Source organism: Phoxinus phoxinus (assembly GCF_949152265.1).
Source record: "Phoxinus phoxinus genome assembly, chromosome: 25".
Classification (NCBI taxonomy): Eukaryota; Metazoa; Chordata; class Actinopteri; order Cypriniformes; family Leuciscidae; genus Phoxinus; species Phoxinus phoxinus.
In genome coordinates, this window is record NC_136900.1 from 12,152,544 (window position 1) to 12,170,652 (window position 18,109).

Genomic DNA, 18,109 nt, shown 5'->3' on the forward strand with positions numbered 1-18,109 from the left:
TATATATATATATATATATATATATATTTGCAAAATTTGCACTCTCAGTAATATTTCAGTCTCCTATGTGAAAAAGGAACCTTTCAACTATGTCCCTTTAGGAATAAAGTTACACTCAGCTCCGTTTTGCACGTTTTATCAAATTTAAATCCATTATGTATAATTCCATTAAATTTCCCTGTCAGTCAGAAGGGAAAATCAGGAGACATGTTCTTTACTGCCGGAGCACCTTCCTTCACCATTCTGCAAAATGGGCCAGCGGCTCTTTTCACATTATCTGAACTTTTTTTGTAACAGTTGAGTAAGTGTCCTCGCTTATACACGGAGGTCTGGATTCAGCAGTTTTTCCAAATGCCAAGCATATTTTTCCCCTCACAATTTTATATTTGAGGAAATGGCAAGGCTCACACCAGGTACATACAAGAGAAACAACTCTTTCCTTCTTGTTTTTTTCTTCTTTTTTCGCCGTTTCGCACTCTCACTCACTTACTCACTCAATTACGTGTCCTTGAGTTTATTTGTACAGTGTTATGCCCTGCCAACCGCTCCATGCGGTCAGCGCTGCTCACTCTGGAGTTAGTTAGTCTGAGCGGGGTCTCAGTGACTGAGATTGCATTAACAGACCCCGGGTCTCAGCTGTAGTTCGCTGACCCGTCTGCTGGTCTCGAGGGTGTTGTACAGCACCATGCCCTTCCCAGCATCCCCTCGACTCACTTATTTCACACAAGAGCCTACTCAAACCTTGTCCCATGGTGGACAAGCTAGTCAATCCGGTCAAGCAACATGCTGTAAGAGTTCCCGTGTGGCCTATAGCTGTTGTGACAGGACAAGTATGTCCACAATAAATATGGCAGCCGAGTTGAACATGGACAGGCACAATATATGAGCACATGAGGCCAGGTTAAGTGATGATGTGCTTTCTGTATGCTCAGCTCGCTCTACACATCATTCAAGGGAATTAATTCGTCTCAGTGCACCTGTAGATGTGGGTTTTGAAGAAAGGTCATTTTTTATTTTTATTGATGTGTATGCCTCATTATTCAATTTGAATCACATTTTTTAAACTATATTATGTATTCTATGCCATAAAATGGGGTGTGTAAGAATGAAATGTGTACACTTTTGGATTAAAGCTCTTTGGCTGAACATGATTCAGTCATGGACAGTGGTTCCACGTTTATTAAAACAAGTAACTCAATAGAATCAACCATGCACAGATAACTAGAATCAATTGTGTTAATTTAACTGGTTTTAGTTTAACTTAGGTAAATGGTTTTAATTTAAACTGAATTATTCAAATAATCCTACACTTAATGCTTCTTGTTTAATCCTGTGATTTAGATAACAACAAACTTAATATAACACCTCTTTGCATTTGTGATATTCAGTGTTTGCAGGCCAGAAATGATGCTGTTACATCCAAATCATTACCATAATTGGTTTATTCTAGATTACATCACATTTAATTTTCATAGCAGGTCCTCAACCCAATCACAAGCTCATCACTTCACCATAATGGTAACCCCCAAAACCACTAACAAAACTGCAACTTTTAAATAACAACATTATAGAACATTAAATATTAACAAGTCTCTCCATTTTCTCATCTTGCTAAAAAAATCACTAAATAACACTATTTTCAACATTTACTGTCCAAATTCAGCCCCTTTGCAAACCATGATGGGAAGTGAAAGTCCTGTTTGATTGGGTACTTGATTGATTTCAAAATGAAAACATCTATTCAAGCCAAAGAGTAACCATTTCAAGTCAATTTAATAACAATGCATATACTACAACCTATTGTGAGCTTTATCTATTTTTTCAATCGTTTTACTAAAATAAAAAATATAATGATAATAACAAAAAACATGTTTTTTAATTGCCCAGACGATGACTTCCATCAAATGGGAAAAAAATTGTGATTTCTGTCCCTATATTGACAGCCAATCCACCGCTTCAAATAGTTTATAAAGAGATCGTAAAACACGAGAATGAACCTCATTGGTTCTCGCACGTCAACAAAACACACTTGAGCTTCCATTTGAGCAAACCTAAATTAAATCTGTTTATCATATAAAGCGATTGAGTCTCTTTAGAAATTTTGACTAAACCGCTCAATTCATATGGATTAGTTTTACGATCTCTTTATGAACTTTTTGAAGCGTCAAAGTGGTAGTTGCGTATAGGCTGTCAACGGACGGACATCTTCATTTGTGTTCAAAAGATGAACGGAAGTCTTTCAGGTTTGGAACGACATGATTGTGAGTTAATGACAGAGTTTTCATTTTTGGGTGAACTATGCCATTAAGTAAGGTCCGAAAGTCTGAAAAGTGTCCATTTTGAATCCATTTTTGCACTTGTAACACAAATAACATTCAGTGCAGATCCCACTTACACTGTAAAACAAATGTTGGTTTAACTTAAAAAAAGCAAGTTATCTTGTTGTCTTAAAATTTTGAGTTCATTAAATGAAGTTTTATGTAACTAAGTTCGGGAGGAGCATGTTCAGGTAATCATCCAATCAGCACAAGAAGGTGCCAGTATAAATAAAGCCTTTCCTTACCTCCTGTCTCATGACTAATTTCTCAGCATCCCACCTCCACCCCTTCACCCCACATTCGGCTGGGTCCGTTCATAGATACCTATGATCTCTAAAGTTATGGGGGGGAGTACTCTGGGGTCGGGCCGAATTCTGAGCTCGGAGCCCTCCCCCCGGACAGCAAGCCAAATACGCATTATAACATTACATCAGATTTCATTAACATGTAAACTCGTGAATTAAAATTGAGTTAATACAATGAAGAAGAATGGTTTAATAAACAGAAACTCAAAATAGTATGTTATCTTTAAACATTAGTTATCGAAGTTGATTTGACAAAAGATCAAAAGTTTTGTCTTATAATAATAAGAAAATATTTGTTTACAGTGTAGTTGGTTATCTTTATCAAACTATACAGTGACACTATGCTACTTAGTCTGCATTGATTATATATATATAACACAATCTGAAATGAAATCAATAACAAAAAAGGAGACACTGAGTAAGAGGGAAGGGGGGGGGGGAAATCCAAGAATCGGTTAACCTTTTAGGCTGGTAACTTAATACAACTCACACCAATCGCTATTGGCATCAGAAGACATCAATACACATAAACAGTGATCTTCACACTGAAAGAATGAAAATCATCAACGTCAGTGTGGGGGTTGGATACACCCCACTGCGTTTGACCGAAGACCCCCTGCTCCATTTGCTTTTCAGGCGACCCTCTGGGTTTCTGAGACCAGAGTTTTGATTTCCAATCGCTGCTGTTCCACTGTGTTTAATGGGTGCGAGGGTGCTTGGCCATCACGACCTTTAGCATTCCATTAAACCTTCATTATATAGTCTCAGATAAGCGATTGCATTTTATGAAACAGAACAATATAACTAGAAAAAGCTATCTTTTAGCATTCCTATTCATGAGCCACACTGACCAACCAAACCTTGACTCCTGGGAACAAACATGCTAACTGGAAAGCAGCATTGACAATTACAATTTGGAGTCTCTCTGGGAAGTTTAAGTCAGATTCGTAAAGCTCCATGTCAGGCTCAGAACTAATTCTGTTTTGAGAACATAAAGGGAGTCTGGTTATGTCTGTGTGGGGAACGAGACACGACGAGGAAAAGTGTTTTAGACAGGACTGGGAAGTGAGTTATAAAACATGGCAAGTATGGGAATCAATAACCAATGTAAGCTTGGTAATAATGCATGCTAATGAGCAGTGTCTTTCTTTGAAGGACTGCCCTTTAACGAATCCACAGCTAATTGCTAACACCATCAGCACTGCTGCTATTGCCATGACAACAATTACTTCCCTTTATATAGTGCTTTTTGTTAATTTTATGCTGTGCTTTTGAGTGCAACATAAATTGAAATGTACATCATTATATTCTGGCTGTAATTATCATTTCAAAGACAACAATGAAAGTACATTTTTGAGTGTTTTTCAGGGCATGTTCTTCCAAACTACTCCAAAGTTTGAAAAATTGGAAACATTTTCTGACATCAAGCAACCCTTCTGCTTTCACTGAAAGGGAAATTCCACTGCAAAGCAGCAAATCACAGATAACCAGATCATATTTAAACAGCTATGTGAGAATTCATTATGAATAGAGCCATTTAGCACAATGTAGCAAACAAAATGATGGTCATGAATTTTTAGGACAAAAAAATTAAGATAATATGTCGAGTAATATGCTACAAGTTTTGTGGGAATGATCATATTTACCAATGTGAATCTCCAGATTTTTTAACCAATTTTAAAACTAATTGTGTTGCACTATAAGTATAACAATATACAAAATAGCTTAATGTATCCCTTTTATGGACTAAAATCCAAAATAAGAAAGATCTTCAAAGTTTGAGTTAAAGCCAGCATAAACTAACTTTGTAAATTAATAAATAAAATAGATAAATCATCTCTGTCAAAAAGACTACTGCCAAGGCTGCCGCTTTTCTTTGTCATCCTCTAAGTTGAGGTTCTTGGCGTGCATGTTTTCACCGATGCTATCCATCCACCGCTTATTTGGTTTTCCTCGCGATCGACTGCCTTCTGGGTCGAAAACGGAGGGCTGTTCTTGCAACAGAATGTTCCTCACTGCGTTGGATTTGGCCGTATCATCTGAGGCGCTCTTCCCTCATTTTCTCTGTGATTGGAGCGACTCCCAGTCTTCTTCAGAGATCATCCCTCAATCATCGCATGGTCAAGCCTGGTCAGTCCGAGCGACCACCGGAACATTTTTATCGCCATGGCATGCAGGGCCTGTTCATGCTTCTTGGTCGTTGGCCAGCATTCTGCCCCATATAGGGTGAATGGGTACAAGACTTGTAGATGTTCACCTTAAGATATTCTGTTATTTTCAGGACTCCAGTGACCTGTACAACCACGCAGCATTAATTCTTACAGGGTGGTATCGTTGTCTGATATGACTAGGGATCCCAGATATTTGAATTGGGTGCTTTTTTTCAATGCTGATGGTACCGTCAGTCTGGGCCACACTCCAAGTATTCGGTCTTGGATGTTAAGCAGCATTCCATTGTCCTGGAGTTGCATTTGATTTTGGAGTCGTTCGCTAGTGCTACATCATCCGCTTACGGCCCTCCTGTACGCGGACGATTCCCGTGTGTGGGAATACAGAATACAGGTCAGCTGTCACCATGTCCATACAAAGGATGAATCCCTGGTGATCCCACGTTGACGGTGACGTTGAGAGATGGCAAGGTTCCGGCTGGTCAGTACTGTAAAAAAAGATTAGTTGACTCAACTTAACTAAGTCAAGTCATCTTGTTGCTTTGACTGAGTTAATTTGAGTCAACCTTTTAGTGTCAAGTTTATGCATCAATTCGTGTTTTGAAGTGTAATAAACTTGACACTATAAGTTGACTCAAATTAACTCAGTCAAAGCAACAAGATGACTTGACTTAGTTAAGTTGAGTCAACTAATCTTTTTTTTACAATGTACAGTATTTTGACCCACCTCACATACTCTTTCGCCTTTCATTGTATAGTTCAATCAGCAGTTATTTCAGACCAGAGCGATGTGCTAATAAGGTACCCTTGAACTCTTAGTTTAAGTGTTTGTAGTCTCCGGACCATAAAGGCTTTGTCTTATTAGTCATGGGTCCATAGATATGAAGTTGCTACTTTTATGTAGCCTGCATATTAACTAAGGCAAGTCAGTAGCCTATATACTGCGTTATGTCAGAAATGTCAATCTGCTTATACAGTGCTGTTTCTACTGTGGTATACATATTGGGGTAATTAGGTAGTTTTCATTTGTTAATTTAGTTGATTTATTTGTATTCCACATGGTTATTTAATACTTAAACTTTTTTTTTAAGGGTTCCACTGATGTATCAGCCAATAAAAGCAATTATCCGTGCTATTGGACATCAGACAGAGAGATTCATACAGTGCACATTTAAAAGTAGTCTACCCTGAAATTTCCATATTTAGATTTTTCATCCTTTTTTTGTTGTTGGTGTTTATGTATTGCATTTTGCTTCAATTTCTTGCTGAAAATGCCATTAATATGTCATTTACAGTAATCTGCCATGATACAGCATCAATCAAAATTCATGACATAATGAGTTTCTCAAAGTGCTATGACCTCTTCTGATGTCTGAGAAACATCCTTCAACACAGGTGACGGCGGACCCGATTTTATCGAATCGGCTCATTAATCTGAGTTTTATGCATGTATTCACTGAGTAAGGCAGTCTTCACTACAGCTCATAATTATCTTGAACACTGCTCCGGGTCACACACCAAAACCGGCCATCAATTACCATAAATTATCTCTTGGGCTGCATGCATCAGGTAGCTGTATTGTAAGTAAAGTTGTGAGGTGAAGATAAAAAGGGCAGGAGACGGAAAACTGAGAATGCATTTGGCCCCACGAGTGGTTTTAGCGGCGTAGATCTGAATGTTATTCCCTATGAACATTATGTTGCTAATGAGGTGAGAGAATTTGACACTTACTCCGCTGAAATGCTAAAAAGGGATGATCTAACGGATTACACACTCTTTACAAGGGAGAAAATGAAAGGCGCGCTGTAGAGCCCTTTTCACAGAAACTAAAATAAGTTTTGACGAATATGACACTTTAGTAGCCCTATAGTCTATAAAACAATAGGCACAAAAAATTCCATGTTTCATTTTTTAATGAGATCTTTATACAGTTCAGCAGCATTGTGATTTTTTTCCAACACGATCTCATGAAAGTGCGTATCTCTACCATGAATGTTATTTCTCCTACCATTTATACGCCAATTTTTTTTTTGGCGTGCATATGCTACGCACTGAAAACCCCTGGGTAGGATTAGGTGTGGGGAGTGCATGCGTATTACACGCCAAAAAGTGCCTATCACATGCACGCGAAAACTGCGCATCATATGCAAGCAAAAACTATTTTTGATGTACAAATGGCACGAGAAATAACATTCGCCGTATAGATACGTACTTTCATGAGATCGGACAGTTTTTTTCACAGTTTGTATCACTCCGATTTTCAGCATTCATGTTCGGGATTGTCACGTATTCTTTCTGCACGCTACAAAGTTATGCCAAATAGGTGGCGGCAAATACCAGTCAACTGATTAGTTCAAAACACTGATTCATTCAGTAATGGAACAAGTGACTAAGTAACTCATTGAATCATTCACAAAATCGATTCCCTAAAAGAATGCAGGCTTGTCTTTATGAGTCATTGAATCATTCATTCAAGCGATTCATTTAAACACGGTTATCCGTTTAGGAGTGCAAGTGTTGCATGGATAAGTGCCAAGGTTAACTACGATGTAGATTTGTGTTGTAAAGAGTGCTCATTGCTATTTTAGAACTCTTGATTCCAGTATTTTCTCCATTCATTTTCCCCACATTGATTTTAAAAGTCCTTGTTAAAGAGTTATAAGCCATGAACGAAACCCAACCAGCTACAAGGTCTATCACAACATTTCGTTTAGGTTTCAAGTTTAGGTTTATTGCAAAATATACATGTATATGTGTATTGTAGTTGAGAGCATAGGGAGAATAATTTAATTACATTAGCCGAGCAGACTAAAGTGCTCTTTTGGCATGATTTTCTCTTATTGTAGAGATTTCTTTGCAGAATCATTGGTCATGTGTTTTTTTTTTACCTGAATTTTTTTTACCTTTTTCCGCTGTTAAACACAATTATTTCAAATATAAGATTAAATAATGCTTGCTGATGACTTTAGCAAAAGCATATACCATCAATCAATAACCTCGTTGCTCACAGTACGTTAACTTTAAATGTTTAAAAGTTATCTTTAAAAATCAATTCACCTCGAGAAAAATCAATTGGATTGTTCACTTCCAGAACCTGTTGCACTCTATAGAAAAAGTCATAAATGTTTAAATAACAAAAGTTTAGCTTTTTTAAAAGCCAAAAAACACAAAGCAAGGCAGGAATACAAATAGTAGTCTACTTTTTCTTCATGACTTTAATTCAATCTGAATTTTGGATAAGTGTTGCGTTTAAAATACACCCCAGTTATGCGCTTGCAGTCACAGGCGGCCATTTTATTTGAAGTTATTTTCTTTTTAAGGACTATTTTGTACACTGTTTGTGAAATGTACCTTAGATGGAGCAGGTACCAGGAGATAAACACTGCCAGCTCTTAAATATTTCCCATTGGGAGTGAAATGAGAGAGATAGGGAAACGCCACTGAGGCCTGTTTGTTCAAAGGACCCTGTGTTCTTAAAGGCCAGCTGACCAACAGAAATAAACTCCATCTAAGAGAATCTGACCTGGGGCGGTCAGGCCTCGGATGAGAGCAGAGACGCGGGGAGAAAATGTCACAGCCCATCCTGGAGAGCAGGCCTCAGTGAAGTCATCTGTCCCTGCTTCTACTGAAGCATCGCAGTGGTGTCAATCATCATTTCTGCACAGAATTTACAATTCTTAGTCCTGAGTGCCAAGATGATATTTTAAAGTCATAAAATGTTGCATTTAAATAACTATGCATATTGCATAATGGTGCATATTCTTAAATATGGATTATGTAATTTGGCTGTAGGTCAGTGAATTGCAGAGGGCAATTTCCATTTAGATTTTTCTCAGAAACTTAACAGTTCATTTACTTATAAGACAAGGCATAGTTCTCAAAAAAAAAAAAAAAAAAAAAACTTGTAAGTGAATCACTTTTCTATGTATAACATTAATTATTCTGTACTGTAATTGCCTACAGTGCCTGTGCAATTACCCGCGCATGCAACTCTCTTGCAGTTATGAATTATATTAGTTACCATTTTGAAGCATGTTATTCATAAACAAGGGGGATTTGTTGTATGATTGTAGTGAGTCTAGCTGATAACTTAACATAAACATAATCAGTGCATTTAATAGTACACCGTTTCAGCATTTGTACAGTAAAGTAAACTTGAAATAAAAATCGACACTATTTATTCTCTCAAAAAATGCGCTTTGTCTTAAAAGTGCACATTATTATCCTATAAAATATCTTCATGATCTTTTTATTGAAATATAATAACTTCCTCCTCTGAAACGGCTTTCAGAAATGTGAGATTCCTCTTTGAAATGAAACGTTTCTCTTCTTGATTGACTGATTTTCTGATTTATTCATGTTACGGTGTACTTGAATATTTCTTTAAAGAAAACAGTTAAAAGTGCTTTGCAATGTGTTATGGAAGCAACAGTTTTTCACCACGAAACAGTTGATTACTATTAACTATGTGCTCTGTGCTTCAAATAGTTTGATTTATTTGGCACAACATCATTAAATTACCAGTGTCAATGTGGGGTCTGTTATCTGCTGGTAATCAGATCTAAACAATTAGCGATTTAGCTGACATAACCATGTTGGCGTGGCGCGTGTCATTAAAAATTGATACATGCACCAATAGGAAAAGGTAATTTGTGGTAATCATTGTCATTCACGAAAATTACCCCTAGACTGATACCACGCTAATGACTTTATGAAATATTTAGCGGTTTGAGTGACTAATTGGGCTGTAATTCTCACGGACAACGAACCAGTCAGTGTGTTTCAGGGGTCGCGCGGACAGCTGCACAACCACTGCTAAACGGATAAACACACAGGCCATCTCCCGCATCACATAACAGTCCTGGACATCATACAACCATCGACAGAGAAAAAAACATTCTTGATTTACGATTGGGTCATTCCAGCAGTTTGGCGGATTTTATGTCCCCATGAAACAATACTGCATATTTTACATAATATGTAAATCATCTTTCATGCCACATCGTTTTTCATGCATAGATGTACCCCGATTAATGCAAATTCATAATGATTAGAACCTAAGAATAATTTAACTTTTTCAAGCACTTGACAGGCAAATTCCCATGCCCCCCAAACTTGCTTTCTCAACGTAACTTTGAAATATACAGTTACATTTAAATGATCAATTTTTGAGTATTAGTATATATTTACTTATACTCTTTGAAACAAAATAGTTTATCATGATCCCGATTTTTTATGTGAAAAACACTTAAATCTCCAGTCCACCCTGTTACATTTGCCCTTTACAATCTAAAGCATATGCCCTAAATCACATGACTTGTGATTATATATATTACAATTCTTCTTAAATGTAAATCTGCTGCTAGCATGTTGGCATTTCCTGGCTAGTAATTGTCTTCAATAGCTCAAAAACATGTAACTGTCATGTAACAGGGTGGACAAATTTTACAGAATGTGAATGTTCTGAAATATTTGACCAGAGTGAATAGGTTTACTATAGTCTGAGCTTGACTAGAGTGTTTTTATGATAGACAGACATTTCCGCCAATACATTTTTCAACAAACCTGCTTAGTGCAAAATCCCAATTAGTATACTGACAACTCACAATAACCTCTTATTCTTCACAAAGCAAGTCCGTGGGATCTCGAAATGCACCTTCCGCAGAAAATAAGAGCTCGAAAGCAATGGGTGGAGGGTGTTTTGCATGACTTTGAAGGTTGTGCATAAATGACAAAGGATATTTCTGACACGCTATCAACAACACCAGCTGCTTTTCCGAACGCAGCTCCGGGATGTGTTCCTGATTCGGCGAGGGAAAATACCTCAAAAGCATAACCCCAAATCCTTCAAGCATCCAGGGATCTGTCATCGAAACGGCACTAGGCAGGCGCCCGTTTGATCGACATCTGCTGAGATTGATAAGATGCACTGATAAAACCACTACAAGGGCCGAAACAGAGGAGATCATTTAACAGATATCCATCTCAGACCCCGAGCCTTGTTTACAAGTTCTTCAAACGAGCAAGCCTCCAATACAGATTTCCTCTCGCACGCGCTGACTTTTCCGAGATCTGAGCCGTAAACATCACTAAGCTATTATTTCAAAGTGAACAATTACGCTGGAGTGTGCGGCGAAGCCTCTCTGCGGCATCAAAGCGAGTGGGCCTGTCATGGCCGAATCCCTTATTTTGATAAGAGATGTGTATAATTCGCACCCTCGGATGGACACAACCCTCGCTTGTGTTCCGCTCTGCCTCAGAAGACGTCTGCGACGGGGCTGGAATTGAAATTCTGGCCACACAAGCTGCTGGAGTAGTACATCATTAGGGCCTGGGAAGAAATAGAAGGCCTTTGTTTGATAAGTGCGGTGAAGGGAGAAGTCGAAGGGCTGAAGAGCGTGTGCATCTATTAGGAGCAACGAGGAGAGGTGTAGGTCACGACGTGCAGCTGTGAAGGAAAACGATGAAGTTAATTTTCCCACTCTCTACATACCCACTTGCTGTGTAATCGATTGATTTGAGAAAGAGAGGTCAGACTGGTCCTTGGTGATCGCGAGGAAACTATTGTGGGGCTGGGGAAGATCGCTAGATCAGTGCTTGAATCTCCATCAAACAACCACAACCAGCATCTAAAAGAAAGTGTATTTATTAGAATACTAATCTGGTTTCAACTTTTTCCTGTTTCACAAAGGTGAAGCAATTTCTGCACCACAAGTATCACCAAAAAAAAGAAAAAAAAAGACTCTTTTCAAGCAGGTTTCCAGAATATTTGCTGCCTGTTTGCCATAGGTTGGCCAAACCGGTTGCCCCGCCCCACACCCACGCAATTGGTTGAGCCATTGTTGCTGGTCGGGATAGTCAAATAAACAACGCAATGTTTTGAAAACACCACAGTGTTTACACTTTTCAGGGGAATAGACCTACAAAAATTGCTTACTTAGGTTTCTCTGCATATTAACAAGGAGAAAAAAAATGTAACATTAAAGTCCCCCTGTAGTCAAGAATTTTATCCCGTTAAAACTCATCTTTGATCACCAAAATGACATATAAAAAAGTTTGTTCCTTGAAAAAAAAACTCCATGCCTTAAAATAGCTTGAATGTAACTCTACACCATTTCCTTATTTAGTATACGTGGTCCTATGAATATGCAAATCAACCCCGCCTCCACTCACTCACACCAGCTCAGAGATCCACTTGTTGATGATCACACGTTGAAGTGATTGGTTACAAGGTAGTTTGTGACGTCAGAAACACCAGCGATTTCAAACTGCGTTTTTGAGACTGTCTTTGGTTCACTGCAGTTTTAAGGAGAAAATACTCAGCAATGGTGTTGACTTATGAATTTGTATTAAAGCATATTAAAAACACCACATAGACATATGAACAACATTAAACGCTTGATTTTCACCACAAGGGATGTTATTTAACAAAAAAATTAATTTCACCGAACAAGGAATTGTAATCAAATCAGCCACATACCACAGGATGTTGAACTTGAAGAAGAGTAATTCACTGAATTGTAATTTAAAGAAATTCAGCACAGTCACATAGCAGAATTGGATTAGTCCAACACAGGGTTTGTGATCAAACATACATAATTCATACATTTAAACAAATTTTACTCCAAATGTGAAAGTTAAATGTAAATGGTTAATATATGAATAAAGTTATCAAACCAGGATATCTGAAATATGAATGTTTATGAAGGATTTCATGAATTATGAATGATTAAGGATTTAAAGGGAGTCACTCAGCATGAGAAATGTTACAGGCTGAAAATTGCTTATGACGAACAAATTATTCACAGATAGATTTTCAGGTTCAGTTAAAGCGATTCAAAAGTACAGCTTTTAGGAATAACAGCCCGCGGAAATGTAAAAGTTATATTCATAAAGGTTATGCAGCATCAGTGTCATTTCAAGCAATTACCCCAGGATCTGATGGAATATACACTCGTAGCAGGTAAACATATTCCGTTTTGTTCTAAATGTGTACCTTGTTGTCAGAGGTTACTGCGGTTAGTTTTTCATCTATCGTAACTGACAGAAAATCGTTACTATTACATGCATGAAGACCATTTTCTCTAATATAGTTTGACAACTTTGAACCAAGACTGAATGAGTTTCTAAATCTTACATTGAAATGTATTTATCGCACTGACTGTCTGACGGTCAAAAATAATTTTCTAAACTCAATCACATGAAGACAGAGAAATGAACAAGGGATGAGAGATGTCTGATTTGTATTTGGAGTTTCCTGAATGTTGTGATAACAGAACCGAGCAGAAAAAATGCATCTGAATGTTTGAAAACCTAGACATCTAGTCAATATATATATATATATATATATATATATATATATATATATATATACATATACACATATATAAACAGAGACAAAGGCAATCATACCATTCATACTTTTCAAAGCCACTATCATAAAAATCATCTTCATTTATAAGACTGGCTACAAGGGATCTCATTAGTTAGTAATTGTAGGTATTTGCATGTAAAGTGTTGTTTATTTGCGCAATAAAATTGACATTATTGGCATATTGAAAAATCTTTAAAATAATTTTAACAACTTTACAAATGTACAAATATTTCAACTTAAATTACATTAAACTGACTTAAAAATTAGTTGAATCTCATAAAACAAAAGTTTTAAAATGGCTTAACTTATTTAGATGAGAACTTAAAATTGTAGTCCGTAACTGCTTACAAATTACATTATGGAAATTGTAGTTAGTAACGTAATCTAGATTACTCATTTTAGGTCATGTATTTGGATTACTTTTGGATTACTTTTAGATATATTAAAAAAAATGAATCGAACCTCTGTATTCACAATGAACGTGGTATTTTAACCACAATACTGCTCCTAACTTTGTGTGGTCAAATCATTTAAAAGCACAGTCTATATATTAAGTTAAAATCTCCAATCTAAAGAATTTATTAGCGATTTGTTTGCTACTGCACAGACTACACATTGATGTGGCGTTAACAACACAGGCAGCCACACTACGGCTATTTTGTTCGAACTTGTGCTTCATTTGGAGAGGCTATAAGGTCTCCATCTCAAAGCCGCACCTCATCTCTTTCCCTCGCAATGAACACGTTCGACAAAAAGGCTTTGCTGACACACATTGCCGGCGAGATTAGACTTTCTCGCCGAATCGGGATCTACATCAGCAAGAGCTCAGAAATCCAATTCTACAGACATGGGTGGCACTGGAGAAATCAATCACAGATAGCATTAACCAGCTGCAATTCCATGATCGCCTCTATATCAGCCATTTCACACCTGGGCCTACTAGAAGGGGCACAAAAGGATCTTTCACCCTTACATAAATGACACTAAACTGGGTGCGACAAGCGCAGCGAATAACAAACCCCAAAATGGTCCGGCCGCATCTACCTCGGCGCTGCTTCCTCATTCCGGATATGCTGTGTTTTGCATGTTGTTTCAAGAGGAAATAATAATGCACTCGATAACCTGAAAGATGTCACTGTAATTTGGCATTTCATCGTGCCCCGGCCCTGACACCTTCATTTTCGGCTAATGTGCATGGCCCAATATAAACCGCCTATGATGAGAGGTAGTCGGCAGCATTAACAGTTAGCAGTTCAGCTCGGAATCAAAAATAGCTACGCCCTCAGAATCCCCATCATTTTCTTGTTTTTCTCATGTCAGTCATAGAGGAACAAACGCACAAACACAAAAAGGAAAGGAAGAAGAGGATGTGTACTTTAAGAGGTTTATGCCTGGAATCGTGTATAATTGCAGACTGTGTGTTAAGTGGTCATTTTCATGGATATGATGCACTGTGGTGTCCCATTCATTGTTTTTAAGCATTAAAGGCACAATTCCTCTGTTTTTGTTGCATTAGATGTAGACAATAAACGATTACTGGTATATACCTATACCGTGAAAAATGGTGTTAACACTTAAACGCATAATTCAGGTTTTTAGTGACCCGGGACGTCATTCACTACCCTCCTTCTCGTTTTTTTATTTTTTATTTTTTTATTAGACAGCCTTATCAGCCTTCTTAGTATTCCTCAATCAATTCATTATAAACAATATAGTTACATTTTTGATTTGCAGCAATAATATTATTATCTAATTCTATTATTCAAATGTAATATTTAGCTGTGTGTCCCACATTTTACTCAGAAACCTAACAATTACTTGAAACTGACAAGTGACATCACTTGGCCTGATGGGAAGAATTAAAATTTTTTTTTTTTTTAAATGGCAATATTGCCCGTATTTGCCTGATGCAACCCTGTATATTCAATAAGTTTATCAATGACTATAAACCAGTTTGGTCCCAAACTAGATAGCCACTACGGAGTGACAAATTAATTTAAGCAAAACATTTCAACCCTGTTACTCTAAAATAGTTTGAATAAAATTTTAGGAATAGGGTTATATAATAGAACCGTACATTTAGTTTGAACACTTCTCTTTGACTGATTATTTGTTGAAAATAATAAAAATGGCTTATTTTTTTTTAAAGGGGGCGTATTTAGGCCCTTTGTAAAAAAGTATTTGTTTTTGGGGTCTACTAGAATAGGGTTTCATGCTTGACTGTTAAAAAACTCACATATTTTACATTGTGGCGGCACCTCTCTTCCCAGTCTGTCAGTAACGCTCTGGGGTGCGTTTCCAAAAGCCAACTATGGTCGCAAGTTCTGTCGTTACCAATAGAGTTCAATGGAACTTGCGACCATAGTTGGCTAACGATGTTTTTGGGAAACGCACCCCTGTTTAGTTCCTGTCTCTATGAAGCCCCTCCTTCCGAAAAGCCCAATGTGCTCTGATTGGTTGGCTGGACCAGTGTGGTGTAATTGGTCAACCCCTTTAAGCGTGTTTTGTAAATGGCAGGCCCCTTACCATAACTGTGACTTTCAACAAACTACTAACTCAACTTGACCAGGCCTTGTCCCCTTTATTCTGCATATGCCTTGGGCAGGAATTATATAAACTAGGAATGTTGTGACGTGTTCATTCCCAGAAGAAAATTCAAGACTACAATGTTTCAGGGAAAAACAGTGCTTTACTGATATCTTTACTGAACTCCATTTGGAGACCCTTTTCACGCTCGTATAGCAACATTACACACTAAAGAAAGTTGAAAATGTAAAACGGTATAATAGGCCCCTTTTAGGATTCTCAGGGCCTATTTTGTTCCCTCTTCACCGAAAGTATCAAATAAAATTAAGCACGCACATGGAATATAGAACCGATACAGTGAATTCATCAGTTTGGAATTAGTTGCGGTGCTAATCAAGGGACGATCTGGGAGCCGTACATCCGCCCCTTGTGCAAGTGCAAGATATCGGCCTCGTTTTTAATTAGTTCTATTGGCTCAGCGAGAGAGGATTTTCTAGATCATTTATTTTTTCGGCCTAAAACATCCAATTATTCACTCTATGGGGCCCTATGATGACTGCCATAACTCCAGACCCTTTTTATCGAGCAGGACACGAAGCCTTTCTTAATTAAGTAAGATGCCTATTTCCATTTACTTCAACCTCCCAGAACATTGGCTGCGAAGTCATGTTCCTCGGACTCTCGTGCTGAATAAATCTAGGATAATAAAGTGTGGACCTGAGAAATGGTGTGTGTGTGGCTGAGATCTATATCTCACCGTCGACGGCCGTCTTGTTGGGTAATAATGCATTATGCAAATGCAACCCTCCACAAATCCTATTAAGGAAGATAACATATCATTAAAAAGGGAATGTAATGTTTTTTTTTTATTTCTAAATGCATTAACTTGTTAAAAAGGACACCAGTCTGAGATTGTACCATGACACGGTCTGAATAATAAAAGCCTATAGATATTCTTTACATATTCAGTCTGTGTAACTCACTTGAAAGGAAACAAACTAGTGTATTAGCATCTCACGCAGTCTTAATTTTCCCGCTTGAATGACAGCTCATTTAGTTTGTTGCCGTCTGTCTGTTTGCACAGATTATTATAAAAATACTTGGGAATACAATACAGAAATCGCTATCATCAATCTGATAAAAAACATTCTGTTCCGGTCGCTGCATAAATTGCTTTCGAAGTTATCCTTCACTGTACTGCCGAATTTATCAAGGGCTTCCCTGCCATTAGGGACCACAGAGACACACTGTACGAAGAAAAAAGCAGGAAAAAATCACAATTCAGAAAGACTCTATCATCATCCAAGCTATCATTTTAGATTAGGGTGAGACTAATGTATAATAAAAGCCATCCATAATGCAATATAACAAAGACTCAATCGAAGACATCACTTGGAAGGCTTTGCGGTTTCAAAGTTCATGGAGACGTGCCATTCTTCTTGACATCATTGATCTGATCACGGCGTCTCGTTAAATAAACATAGAGAGGCCAGGTGGCAAAAATAATCCTATCTTTTATAGCGGATTATAGGAGTGATTATCTGGCAATAAATCAAAGTCGCTGGATATTAAGTTGGCATGGGCACCTGAGGCTCCCTCCTCGCTCGCTGTTAACAATTACCATGACAAAGAGATGCTCGCTCACTCGCTTTCTTTCCCTTTCTCCTCCGCCTCACTCTTTCACCTTTGCTGAAAAGTTGTTAGCCGGAATGACTTTGGATATTTGTCTCTCAACTCTTTTGGTGTGTAAATGGATGTTCCGACAGTCTCCCGAGGGCCTGGAAAAAGACACATTACAATCATCAGGGATCAGAAAGAGACGTGAATGAATAATTATGAGGAATGGCATCGCTCACTGTACACACATTGTGTCTCCTGCTCTTGAGCGAACAGATTAATGGCTGTCTGTAAGAGTAGGAAACACCTGGTAACTATTCATCAAACCAGACATGTTCTGGCAAGCGACCTGTTTAGGAAGTTTAAGCGTTATAATGTGCATCTGAAAGCTGATGTAGTACATGGACAGGCACGTTGCATTCAGTTTCCACCTTTAAGGATATTTACTGCGGTGATTATCGTGGTTGTTATCCTAATTGTAATCATCATTAGTGCAATTAAATATTTAATAATGATACCTGGCTCAATGTTAGGGAAGTCTGATTTGAGATTCTTTGGCTGGAGTTTATAACTTGGCAGATAAGCACCAATATCCTAAGTACTCTCTTCAAAGTATTAAGAAACAAATCATAACCCTAAATCTGCATATGATATATTGTGCATTAAAGAAATAATGTACTCACCCTTATGTCAATTTAAATTCAATTATAATATATATATATATATAAAGTCAATTATAATGTGATTATGATGATGTTTACTGCTGCTGCAGAGCAAGTATAGACTTGCTACTGCTAATAG